The sequence below is a fragment of the Mustela nivalis genome (assembly GCF_964662115.1).
Source record: "Mustela nivalis genome assembly, chromosome: 5".
Lineage (NCBI taxonomy): Eukaryota > Metazoa > Chordata > Mammalia > Carnivora > Mustelidae > Mustela > Mustela nivalis.
In genome coordinates this window covers 69,449,541-69,460,771 of record NC_139024.1, presented here as the reverse complement: position 1 = coordinate 69,460,771, position 11,231 = coordinate 69,449,541, and the positions used below count along the sequence as shown (strand labels likewise).

Sequence of the window (11,231 nt, the reverse complement as noted above, 5' to 3'; positions counted from 1 at the left end):
AGACTTCCTTTCTTTTTGTTTTAGAGCCTCAAACTCCAACTGTTGGCAGGCCCTGGGACTCCAAGCTGGCTTTTCATCTCCATCCACACCCACTTTCAGGCTGATCTCATTAAAGACCCACAGTTTTATTTATTTTTTTTTTTTTAAAGATTTTATTATTTATTTATTTATTTGACAGAGAGAAATCACAAGTAGATGGAGAGGCAGGCAGAGAGAGAGAGAGAGAGGGAAGCAGGCTCCCTGCTGAGCAGAGAGCCCGATGCGGGGCTCGATCCCAGGACCCCGAGATCATGACCTGAGCCGAAGGCAGCGGCTTAACCCACTGAGCCACCCAGGCGCCCCAACCCACAGTTTTAAATACCAGCTAAATTCAGGTGACTCTCCACTGGACATCTCCAATCCTGACATCTCCCGAAGTTTCATTTTTCACTAGACCCCACAGATGACATAGTCAGTCCCACACTCAGTACAGGATTGCTGAATTCGTCAAAGAGGAAAGGAATAAAAGATCTGTGGTGTTTCATTTTCTGTCTGTAACTTTCACAGAGAGCACTTGCTAATTTCATACATCTTCTAGCATGAAGATGCAGCGGAAGATAAAGACCTTCAGAAGAAAATCACAATTGTTTCCCAGGGAAAAGTCCACTGTATTAAAACAGTAATTCAGAAAGCAGTAGCATAATTTTGTTGCTCTTTAAACCTTTAGAATTTTATCACAACTAAGGGATATAGGGAATATATCTATATCCCTTAGATAGGCAGATACACTGACTAGTGATAACTGGGTTAACCTTTCTTTATCACTTGCTTTTTGATCGTAACAAAGCTTTTAGCTTTTATTCCATAATTTACCCTTCCTTAAAATGAAAACAAAGAACTCCTTCTATTTTAAGATATAATAAAAATTTTAGGTTTCGCAGAGGTCTTCTGAAGCTTTAGTTTTAAGTCTATGGACCATGACATTCCATTACAACCACTGGTTCTACTAAAATTCCTTACTAATTTCACATTCTTTACCTTATAAAATGTTGAATATCGAAAATTCCAATTTTTAACGGACTTTGCTTTGTGACTGATTTTCTTCCAACCTTATGCTTACTGTGATGGTTCAATAATATTTCTTTCTCAATTGCCTTTTTTAACAGCTATGTTATTATTGTCTCCCTCTTTCCTGTGGCCTTGAACTATAGGCTAAGGAAAGACTGCGTTAGAGACCTAGTTTCTGACCTCGACTGTGCCACCAATCAGCCACGTATGATTAATATATAGAATTCTGAATATTTTCTTCTAATGAAGAAGTTGAGATCCATGGGGTTAAATGATTTGCCCAATTAGAAAATGCTAAAAGAACAAAATAAATTGAAGATATTATTATTTTCATCCTCATTCTGTAAATAAATTCATTGCAGCTTTTATTTCCATATTTTTTAAGTAAGAAAGTTGCCTGGATTCCTAAATGTGGGCAAGACCTAATTCTCCAGGTTTAACAAATGAGGGAGTTCTAAACTTCTCTTGTACCAGACTGAGTCAGAGAAATTATAGGGACTCCATGAAAACCTGCTCTTTTGCTTCTTTTCCTGCTTCTGCTGCTGGGACATACAGCCCTGCCTTAACGCATGCCTTATAGAACAGACAATGTATGTCCTCCTTGTAAAGGCCAAGAGTTTACTGACTTCTTCAGAGTCTTGCAGCACAATAGATAACACATGGGGAGAGACTGGGAAGGATCATCATGAACATTTTCCAAGGTTATTGACTCATCGAGATCCCTGGCTCAGGGCAGAAGTGACTTATGGAGAACATCTAAAGGCTTGTATTTGTTCCTGGATCACTGAGAAGTTGCCTACACAGGACCATTGTCCTCAGCAAAAATGGTAGGCCCCAAGCAAAGAACAAGACTCTTCTCTCCTTTCTGAGTTTCCTGGATGCTCTGTCGGTATCTACACTCTATTCTTTAATAAATGCTGCTCTCACTTCCTCCCAGCTCACATTTGATTTCTAGCCTGCATGGAGTCAAAGACCCTCTTGGCTGGGCCTGTGGGACATCCCCTCTGGGTCCTTGTGCCCAGCCAGCCTACACCAAGACCTAGCAACAAAAACCTCCTCCCCTGAGATATCTCCATTGCCAACTATGGTGATTAGCCCTTTAATTCAAGAGTGCATGAATGCTTGCTAATAAAAAAAACCTCATTTTTTCTCCAAGTCATCCAATCTAATAAGCATCCCCAGTGTATTTTGTTTCAACACACTACTTCAGTCTAAAGTTGCAGATGTAAGGTGGACACACGATAAAGTATAGAGAGTTCCCATGAACACATCATCCACCTCCAGATAGGCTGCCTCCATCTGAAGCACGTACAATGTTTCTTCAATAAAGCAGCCCCCATTCTCCACTCTTCTGATCCCACATCCTCAGTACTCTGAAGGAAAACTGGACTATGGGTTTGAGGGGTTGGGCAGAAATGAGTAGGAAGATAAAGCAAGGCTGAATAAGGCAAGACTGCCTCTGGGCAAAGTCTTTCCAGACCCCTTTCTTCCCTGGTCCCCATGCCTTTTTCCCTTCCACGGCAAAGCATTCTGTCTCTTGGAGCAACTGAGGGTTATGTGGCCACCGGCTGCCCTCTGGACCTCCTGCTCATTACAAGTTCCCGTGCTTTCTACACTTCTCACCACGGAGAACTCCAAATTACATTCCTTGAATCTCAGCTAGATAGTAGAAGAAATAAGAATTTAATCATAGTGACCCATACCATTGATTGATTCACTCATTCAACTTGCATTTCTTGAGATAGCTATCTCATGATGGGTGTCATTCAACTCCCATTTCTTCCCTTTATGTCAGATGTTGATTGGCACAATGACATAGAAAGATATGTGTAAATGGTATTTACAGGTTAGAGAGATCTATAAATAATTACCCAACTCCCCAAAGTGTTGTCAACTGAAATAATTTTCAGTTGGTAAAGTTTTAAACTGTGGTGTGTGGAGGCAATGTGAAGAGGGAGCAGGGAGCCGATGGTGGAGAGGAGAAATTTGCCTAAATCCTAGCCTTCAGGCTGCTCTCCTTAAAATCAGAAAAATCCAGGGAGAATGGAGGGACAAGTGTTCTTAAATCAACTTCCTTCCCCTACAGAGAGTTGAGTTTCCCCAAATACCTTTAAACCACTACACACTTTGTCATTGTAACTGAGGGGACAGTCCTAGAATCAATGATATGGAATAACGACCTTGACAGGTCGTTTAGAGGAAATGGATTATTTGTATGGTAGGAAAGGGATCATGCTCATCTTTTGTCTGCAGTAATGTGTAAAATCAATAACTGAAGAATTGATTCTCTACTGGGGGAACTAGGTAGACATAATCAGCTATAGAATAGTCCTTTCTGACTCCTATAGTATAGCGTACAATGGCCCCCTGTGCAGTGTTTTTGCCCCTCATTGAAAGGCGACAACTTTCATTTCAGTGTGACAGGCACAACTCTGCCTTACTTACAGCCTGTTAGTTTCTGCCTTGTGCCAGCTACCAACGGCCTGGAGCAGAAGCATCACCATGAACCAAAAAGCATAGAAACCATTGCACCTGGGACTCTTGATTCTGGCCCAGAGTAAAGTAGCATCTTCTCCTTTTCTGTTCATTCAGCAGCCCCCAGATATCACCAGGGTGGGTCCTGCAAAAGAAGGGGAGTTATAGTCAGTCCCACAAGCAGATTTCCACTGATGTGGAAGTTACTTGCAGCTCTATCATGACCACTAACATAACACATTTTATTTTCAATCGTAAGGGATTATGATGCTAAATCCTTTCACATTTTCCCAGTTTCATTATGTGTTGGTTATCCATCACTAGTTTTTTTTTTTTTTTAATTTCAAAGAAATATTGGTTTTAGAGCAGTTAAGAATGTTATGTTGGTAATGACCTTTTTTAAAAAAAAAAACAGATTTTATTTGAGAGAAGAGAGAGAGCACAAGTTGGGGAGGGGCAGGCAAAGGGAGAGGGAGAAGCAGACTCCCTACTAAGCAGCTGATCTCAGGACCCTGAGATCATGACCTGAACCAAAGGCAGATGCTCAGCAACTGAGCCACCCAGGAGCCCCAGCAATATTTCTTTTTTTTTTTTTAGAGGAAAATCTATGGAAAAGCAGGAAGGTAGAAACTGACATTAAAGAAGTGCATTGTTGGGGCACTTGGGGGCTCAGCTCATTAAGCAGCTGTCTTCAGCTCAGGTCATGATCCCAGGGTCCTGAGATTGAACCCCACGTAAGGCTCCCTGCTCAGTAAAGAGTCTGCATCCCCCTCTCCCTCTGCCAATCCCCATGCTTGTGCTCCCTCTCAAATAAATAAATAATTTTTTTAAAAAGAAAGAAAATCTCTCCTTCTTTAAAAAAAAAAGTTCATTGTTGAGGACAAAAAAAAAGTGTGCTGTTTCAGAACAAGTGTTATGTTTGTTTAAAGTTTGCGTTAGCACTTAACACCATCTATCAGCTTAGGCGTCTAAACAATTTGGACAAAGAGTCTAAGAAAGTGCAATTGCAATGATTCCAAAAATAGCTACTCTGTAGTTTTAGACAATACCATTTTAGATCACATTCCTGTGTATTTTCATTTACTTATGAGCTGCCAGATTATTAAAGTAGCAATTAGCTATTCAATCAGCCAAAAAAACACCTCAGAATTTCTATATCATATTAAGCAAAGAAATACTAACCTTTTTATTATGGCCTTCTTGTCTCCTTGTGCCTTTAAACAAAATACAAAAAACAAAAAAAGACTTAAAAAAAACTCTTTAGGGGCGCCTGGGTGGCTCAGTTGGTTGGACGACTGCCTTCGGCTCAGGTCATGATCCTGGAGTCCCGGGATCAGTCCCACATCGGGCTCCCAGCTCCATGGGGAGTCTGCTTCTCCCTCTGACCTTCTCCTCGCTCATGTTCTCTCTCACTGTCTCTCTCTCAAATAAATAAATAAAAAAAAATCTTTAAAAAAAAAACTCTTTATATCAGGGAGATCATATGATAGTTGTCTTTCTCTGCTTGACTTATTTCGCTAAGCATGATACACTCTAGTTCCATCCATATTGTCGCAAATGGCAAGATTTCATTTCTTTTGATGGCTGCATAGTATTCCATTGTGTATATATACCACATCTTCTTGATCCATTCATCTGTTGATGGACATCTAGGTTCTTTCCATAGTTTGGCTATTGTGGACATTGCTGCTATAAACATTTGGGTGCACGTGCGCTTTTGGATCACTACGTTTGTATCTTTAGGGTAAATACCCAATAGTGCAATTGCTGGGTCATAGGGCAGTTCTATTTTCAACATTTTGAGGTGATTCACAGACCTGTACCCCTGGGGATAAAAATATATGTTTATAAAAAATTAAAAATTAAAAAAAAAAAAACTCTTTAGTCAGGGTAAAAAGTTCACATAAGTCATTTTGTGACACTGAGGAGGAAATAGGTTCCTAATATACAATAAACATTCTGATTGCATGTTTTGAGTGAACTTTTGATCAGGGGGTGTTGCCTGAGTGACAGACTGTCAATTGAAGAAGTAGCTATTGGGTGGTTGGAGCAATTTCTGATACTTCAGTAGCCTTACAAGTGACAGAGATAAAGAAGCGATTGCAAGAGAGCCCCTAAATCAGGGGTGCCTGGGTGGTTCAGTGGGTTAAGCCTCTGCCTTCTGCTCAGGTCATGATCCCAGGGTCCTGATATCGAGCCCCGCATCGGGTTCTCTGCTCAGCCGGGAGCCTGCTTCCCCCTTTCTCTGCCTATTTCTATGCCTACTTGCGATTTCTCTCTCTTTGTCAAATAAATAAATAAAATCTTAAAAAAAAAAAAAAAAAAAAAAAGAAAGAAAGAGAACTCCCAGATCATCAGGGCCTGGTTATGAGGTTTCTTGCTCCCATCTGGCTAGCATCTGGCTAAATGCAAACATTCTGAACTTCAGGATTGGAACTCTGAACTCACTGTCTAGTATAACTGAAATGGGGAAATCATTTTTCAAACTACTTACTGAGAAACTCAGGAAAGTCTGAGCATCTACGTTATACTAGTGTTCCTTCTAAGGTGTCCTACCTCTCATCATAGTGTGTATTTGTAAAGGTGGATTAGAAATCTACAAATTACAATATTGAGATTTCAAGATCGAAGGAGAGAATAGACTATGTTCTAAGATCTACAATTGCCAGGGTTAAATGAAATCTTATACTTTTAATGACACCCCTACCCCCACTTCCAAACTCTGTAATAGGCATTAACTAGTACAGCTCAATGTAACTCAAGAGGAAATTTTCCTTGAAATAGATGGCACATCAACTCCAGATATAATTGGGCTCTGGGAACCAAGTCCATGTGCAAACAATAAAAATCAATCAGCAAACAGCTACTGAGTATGAGCAAAAATACTGTCTTCAGGGCTATGAAGCAGTTCAATACTAAATACAGTTCAAAACTGAATAAGCTCTCCAGGGTCTTTGAATCCCATAGGAATGACAAAAGAACCCATTTCTAAGATAAATTAAGAAAACAGAGAAGCTGTGTCAATGCTTGTTTAGTTGCATTAGGCCCAGTTAGCTTATCCGACAAATAAGGGCAATAATGCCTATTCGACGGGATCATTGAGAGAATTGTGTCAGATGAGTGTCTGTAAAATGTCTAGGGCAGTATTCGGCACTTAATTGACATTCCTTTAAATGACAGCGGGGCTGATGGCTGGTGGTGTTGCTGTCTTTACTGATGATTTTCTTGCTGCTGATGTTGTTAATGAAGAGATGACACTGAAGACAGCAATCAGGAAACTCCTGTTCTACACAGGATTGGATTTAAGGGACAGATTATATCTGAATTCTAAATAAATGGGAATAAACAATGATGTGTTCTAAAGTCCTTCTTGAAAAGAGAGTAGAGAGAACCTAGGAGAGGCTGCCTTCTAGGTCTGCCCTAGGACAGACCACACAGTCAGGACTTGGGGAGAGTCACTAGGAATTCAGTACAGGAGGGATCGCTCTTCACAATGACATATTTCCTCTTGTTATCTCAGGAATAAGAAGGCCTAAAAAAAGAGCAACAACACAGATCGCTTTCTAACTAACACATCTCAGGAACTAACTCCTCCTTTGGAGTGAAGCCCAAAACACTCGAGTGGGAAGTGGGTGGGGAAACAAACTGGGCCTCTGTTTTTCCCAATCTCTTTCCCTTTATCTCTGGTTTTCCCTTTCTTTCTTTGACCCAGGAAATCTCTCCTCTCTGTACTGCAATCCCTAGGCTTTTGAACTCAAAACTGACGTATCTTTATCCCAGTCCCTGCTGTTTAATGCCCAGAAAAGGAAAAATCTGGGGGTATGTCTTACAGTTATGGAGGGGAAGAATAAAACTTTGCCTTCTACCCTCTTAGGTTTTTTCCCTGGGGTCCTGCAAATTAAAGTGACAAAAAGTAGATTAACAGATTAAAGGGCATACAGATTTTATTTAATGTTAATTTTTACAGGACATAGAGGCCTTCCTAGAAAAGAAGTAAAGACCCAAAGAAGCAGGTAGGTTCGAGAGATAACATGCCATTGTTAACAAAGAGAAATAAACTGTGGAAATGTGAAAAGACAGAGGAAAAGGGATTTTAGGCTTCTAGTGGCTACAAACTGTGAAAGATAAATATATGGGGAAAACTAATGGAAAACAAGAACCATTTTAGCAAAGTTTGTTTATGTGGGCCCATCTTGGTGCCAACTTTTCCTCTTCTTCATGGCCATAAAACGTTCCTGGGAGAAGAGATTTATGGCAATCTTTATTTCTCAGCAATGCCTACTTTCAGCCAGATGAGGAAAGTTCTGGGAGTGCTTCTTTCTGCATCTGTTGAATCTCAAGTGACTTCATCTCAAAATAACTCTTACGCTAAAGTGGCAACTTTTGGGGTGCCATATTATAATTCCCTTCAATTTCAAGCACAATTGTTAAAAAGAAGCAGGCTCAAAATGGAGTCACTCATGTTAAGCCCCACCAAGATTTAATACCTAACTTCAGGCCATTTTGGCCTCTCCTAGAAGTGGAATTTTAAACCAGTTTTAAACCTGGAATTTCCTGAGGAGCACTAGTGAGTTCATCTGCATGATAAGGCCACCTGCCTTTCTCTCTGTGGGAAGGTGACCTTGCCTGAAACAATCCTTTCTTTTCTTTTGTTAGTAACTTCCTGGTCTTGCCTGGTTCTGCCTATTAAAGCCTTCCATTTTGAATAGTTCCTCAGAGCTCCTTTCTATCTGCCAGGTAAGGGCCTGGCTAATTCATTAGTCAATGAATAAAGCTGAATAAAGCCGATGAGATGAGATCTTTAATTGTACTCAGTTAATTTTTTTTTTTTTTTTTAACACATGTAAACAAGAGAACATTACAAAAGTTTCAAACTAACTGCTTGGCCCAGGCTCACCCTGTCCATACTCCATATGAAAAGGATAGTAGGATGGGCACAGAGTTTATATTTTAACTGTTACATGGTTATTTTAAAGTCTCTGAGAGTACAACTTTAAAAGGAGCTTCTACATGGCACCTTTATTAATAAAACATGAACTAGAGAATATGCATAAAATCATCAGGACTGTCACTGCTAACGTTCCAGGTATTTGGACACATGGCATAAGTTGAGCCAAAATTTTAGAGAACAGAAGTGAAAAATAGTTTTATTTATTTGTCAAAATAATGATCTCAACTCTATTTTTTTCATGATTTTTAATAGAACCATAGTTTTAAATTTATTTCTTTAAGGATATTCCTGATACAGAAAGAAATCAATGTAGGCATCAAACATAACCTTTGGGAATTACTGCCCATGCCTAACTTCTAGAAAAAGCAGACACCAAGCTTTTTTTATGATACAAAACACCACCTGTAAATTCTCAGTAATTTTCGGTTCAAGCGAGAGTGCTGCATTTTCAAAACAAAATGCCTTTTGCCATTTAATATGTTTATTACAAGTTTCATGGTTACAAGTTCCAGGGTTACTGCATGTCAATGGTAGTACATGTGTCTTTATGCATTCAATATTCAAATATTGCCAACATTTCTTTAGCATTCTGTTACTTCAGCACACTGAGTTAAGCTCAAACTCTGTTACTATGACAACAGAGATCATCCTGGCTGCTTACACCAGTATGCTGCTCTGTAAATCATACTTCTCCAGGTAATTTTGCTAACAAAGCATTAATTGCTTCAGAGTTATAGAAATTATGTTTTAGATTATAAACATCAGAGCAGAGAGAAAAGCAAATTGAGTAACTCTAGACCAGGATTATAATGGTGCAATTGCAGACAGATGCATTTTCACTGGGTAGGGCTCCTCGCACTCCAAGCACACTGTTGTTTGCTCTGGGCAGAGCAATGCAGGCAGCTCATTTCAATCCACTTTGTAGAACAGCAGACTGTCTATCTGCTCTTTCCTTCCATTTAAATTTCTCTTCATACTGTGGTTTTTCAACATGTTGCCAGGAACATGGCCCTTGCATACATCTGAGATGGAAATAACTTATTTTCTACTACTAATTTAATTTCAGCCTTTAAAACTGAATAGTACTTAAATTGTCACATGTGGTTCCAACTTGTTTTACATATGTATGTAACTGGGTGGTTTCTCATAAGATTACAGTTAGAAAGGGCTGCAATCACCTCCTAGCTCCAATGAGGTGGAAGGGTCCACTTCTAAGGTCATTCCTATCACTACTGAGAGACCTCAGTGCCTCATGGGCTGTTGGCCAGAAGCTTCCCTCCATTCTTCTCCAGTGGACTGCACTAGACTTCCAGGACAGCTCACGAGATGGAAGCTAGCTTTCTCCACAGCAAGTGATCCAAAGAAGAGAGAAAGGGTATTCAAGAGGAAGGAAATCAAGCTCTACCTCTCAAAAGTATAGCTATCAAAGTATTTGTGGAATATTTTGTACATCATCACATCAAAACTATGTAAAGTGTCAACTCAGATTACTCTTCTGATGCTTTTTCCAAATCTACTATGGCTAGACAATACTTTAAGATATTCATTTGTTTTTGTTCTATTATACCTTCTCTCTCTTTTTCCACTGTTCAGGGGGTAACTGATCAACCTCTCATTGCCCCTAGGGACTTATGTGGCTTTGGGGAAAGCAGAACTGACTTACATGTCTAATCCCTTAGAATAAGAAAGTATTGGAATGCCTGAGTGGCTTAGTCAGTTAAGCATCTCTCCTGGGCTCAGGTCAAGATCCCACAGTCCTGTGATGGAGTCACGCATCAGGTTCCTTTCTTAATGAGGAACCTGCTTCTCCCTCTGCCTACCACTCCCCCTGCTTGTGCTCTATGTTTCTGACAAATAAATAAATAAAATCTGTTAAAATAATAATAATAATAATAATAATAATAAGAAGAAGAAGAAGAAGAAGAAGAAGAAGAAGAAGCATTATCTGTGGGTACAGGAGGGGGAAAAAAAGTGGGGGAAGGTTCTGGGCAGGTTACTAAGTTGCACCAAGCTTTCTGACTCACTTCACAAGCAATGAGATGTTAGGGAGAGTTCTGGCTGTGGTTTACCTGGAAGAGGGGGCATAGTAAGAACCACAGTTCTGGTGTGGCAGAGGAAGCTAAGAGAGCCTGAAGACCTGGAAGGGCCATGCAGACAAGAGCAGTGACGTGTTTTTTTAATGACCAAGAATATTCTTTCTCCAACTTCTGCCACTTCTTTGTTCCTATACAAAAATATACAACTTGAGGAGGGGATGCTGGTTCACCCAGGGAAATGGAGGCATAGAGTCAGAGACTGAGTGATAGAAAATTTAAAAATGCCATCTTCTTCATACTTGAGTTGTGACTGAGACCCGACAGCTTCATTCCTTTAGTAAAGCGCTGCCCAAGCCTGGTGCCAGGATCTTCATGTGAATTATCTCAGCTGATCCTCACACTAGCCCTCACAGATGAAGGAACAGGCTTAACCAGCTTCCAAGATTTACCTAAGCTCATACAACTGGTATAATGTAGGACCAGAATTTAAACCTGACTACAACTCCAGGGCCTGGGCTTTAACATAAAAACAAAGAACATTAAAGATCAAAGGCAAGACCTGAAACCATAAAACTCCTAAGAGAATATACAGGTAGTAATCTCTTGGATATCTGCCTTAGTAACATATTTATGGATATGTCTTCTCGGGTAAGAAAAACAACAGCAAAATTAAACTATTGGGACCACACTAAAATAAAAAGTTCTGTACAATGAAGGAAACC

The 11,231-nt window shown here is 39.9% G+C and overlaps 1 long non-coding RNA gene across 1 annotated transcript; it reads right to left on the bottom strand.

Annotated features, from left to right (window-relative positions):
- Positions 1–3,522: 3,522 nt before the first annotated feature.
- Positions 3,523–9,802, bottom strand: LOC309864398. Its single transcript, XR_014311499.1, has 3 exons — positions 9,652–9,802; positions 4,705–4,736; positions 3,523–3,667 (listed from the first exon to the last, which is right to left on the bottom strand). It is a non-coding gene; the product is annotated as an uncharacterized lncRNA (long non-coding RNA).
- Between the last annotated feature and the right edge of the window lie 1,429 nt (positions 9,803–11,231).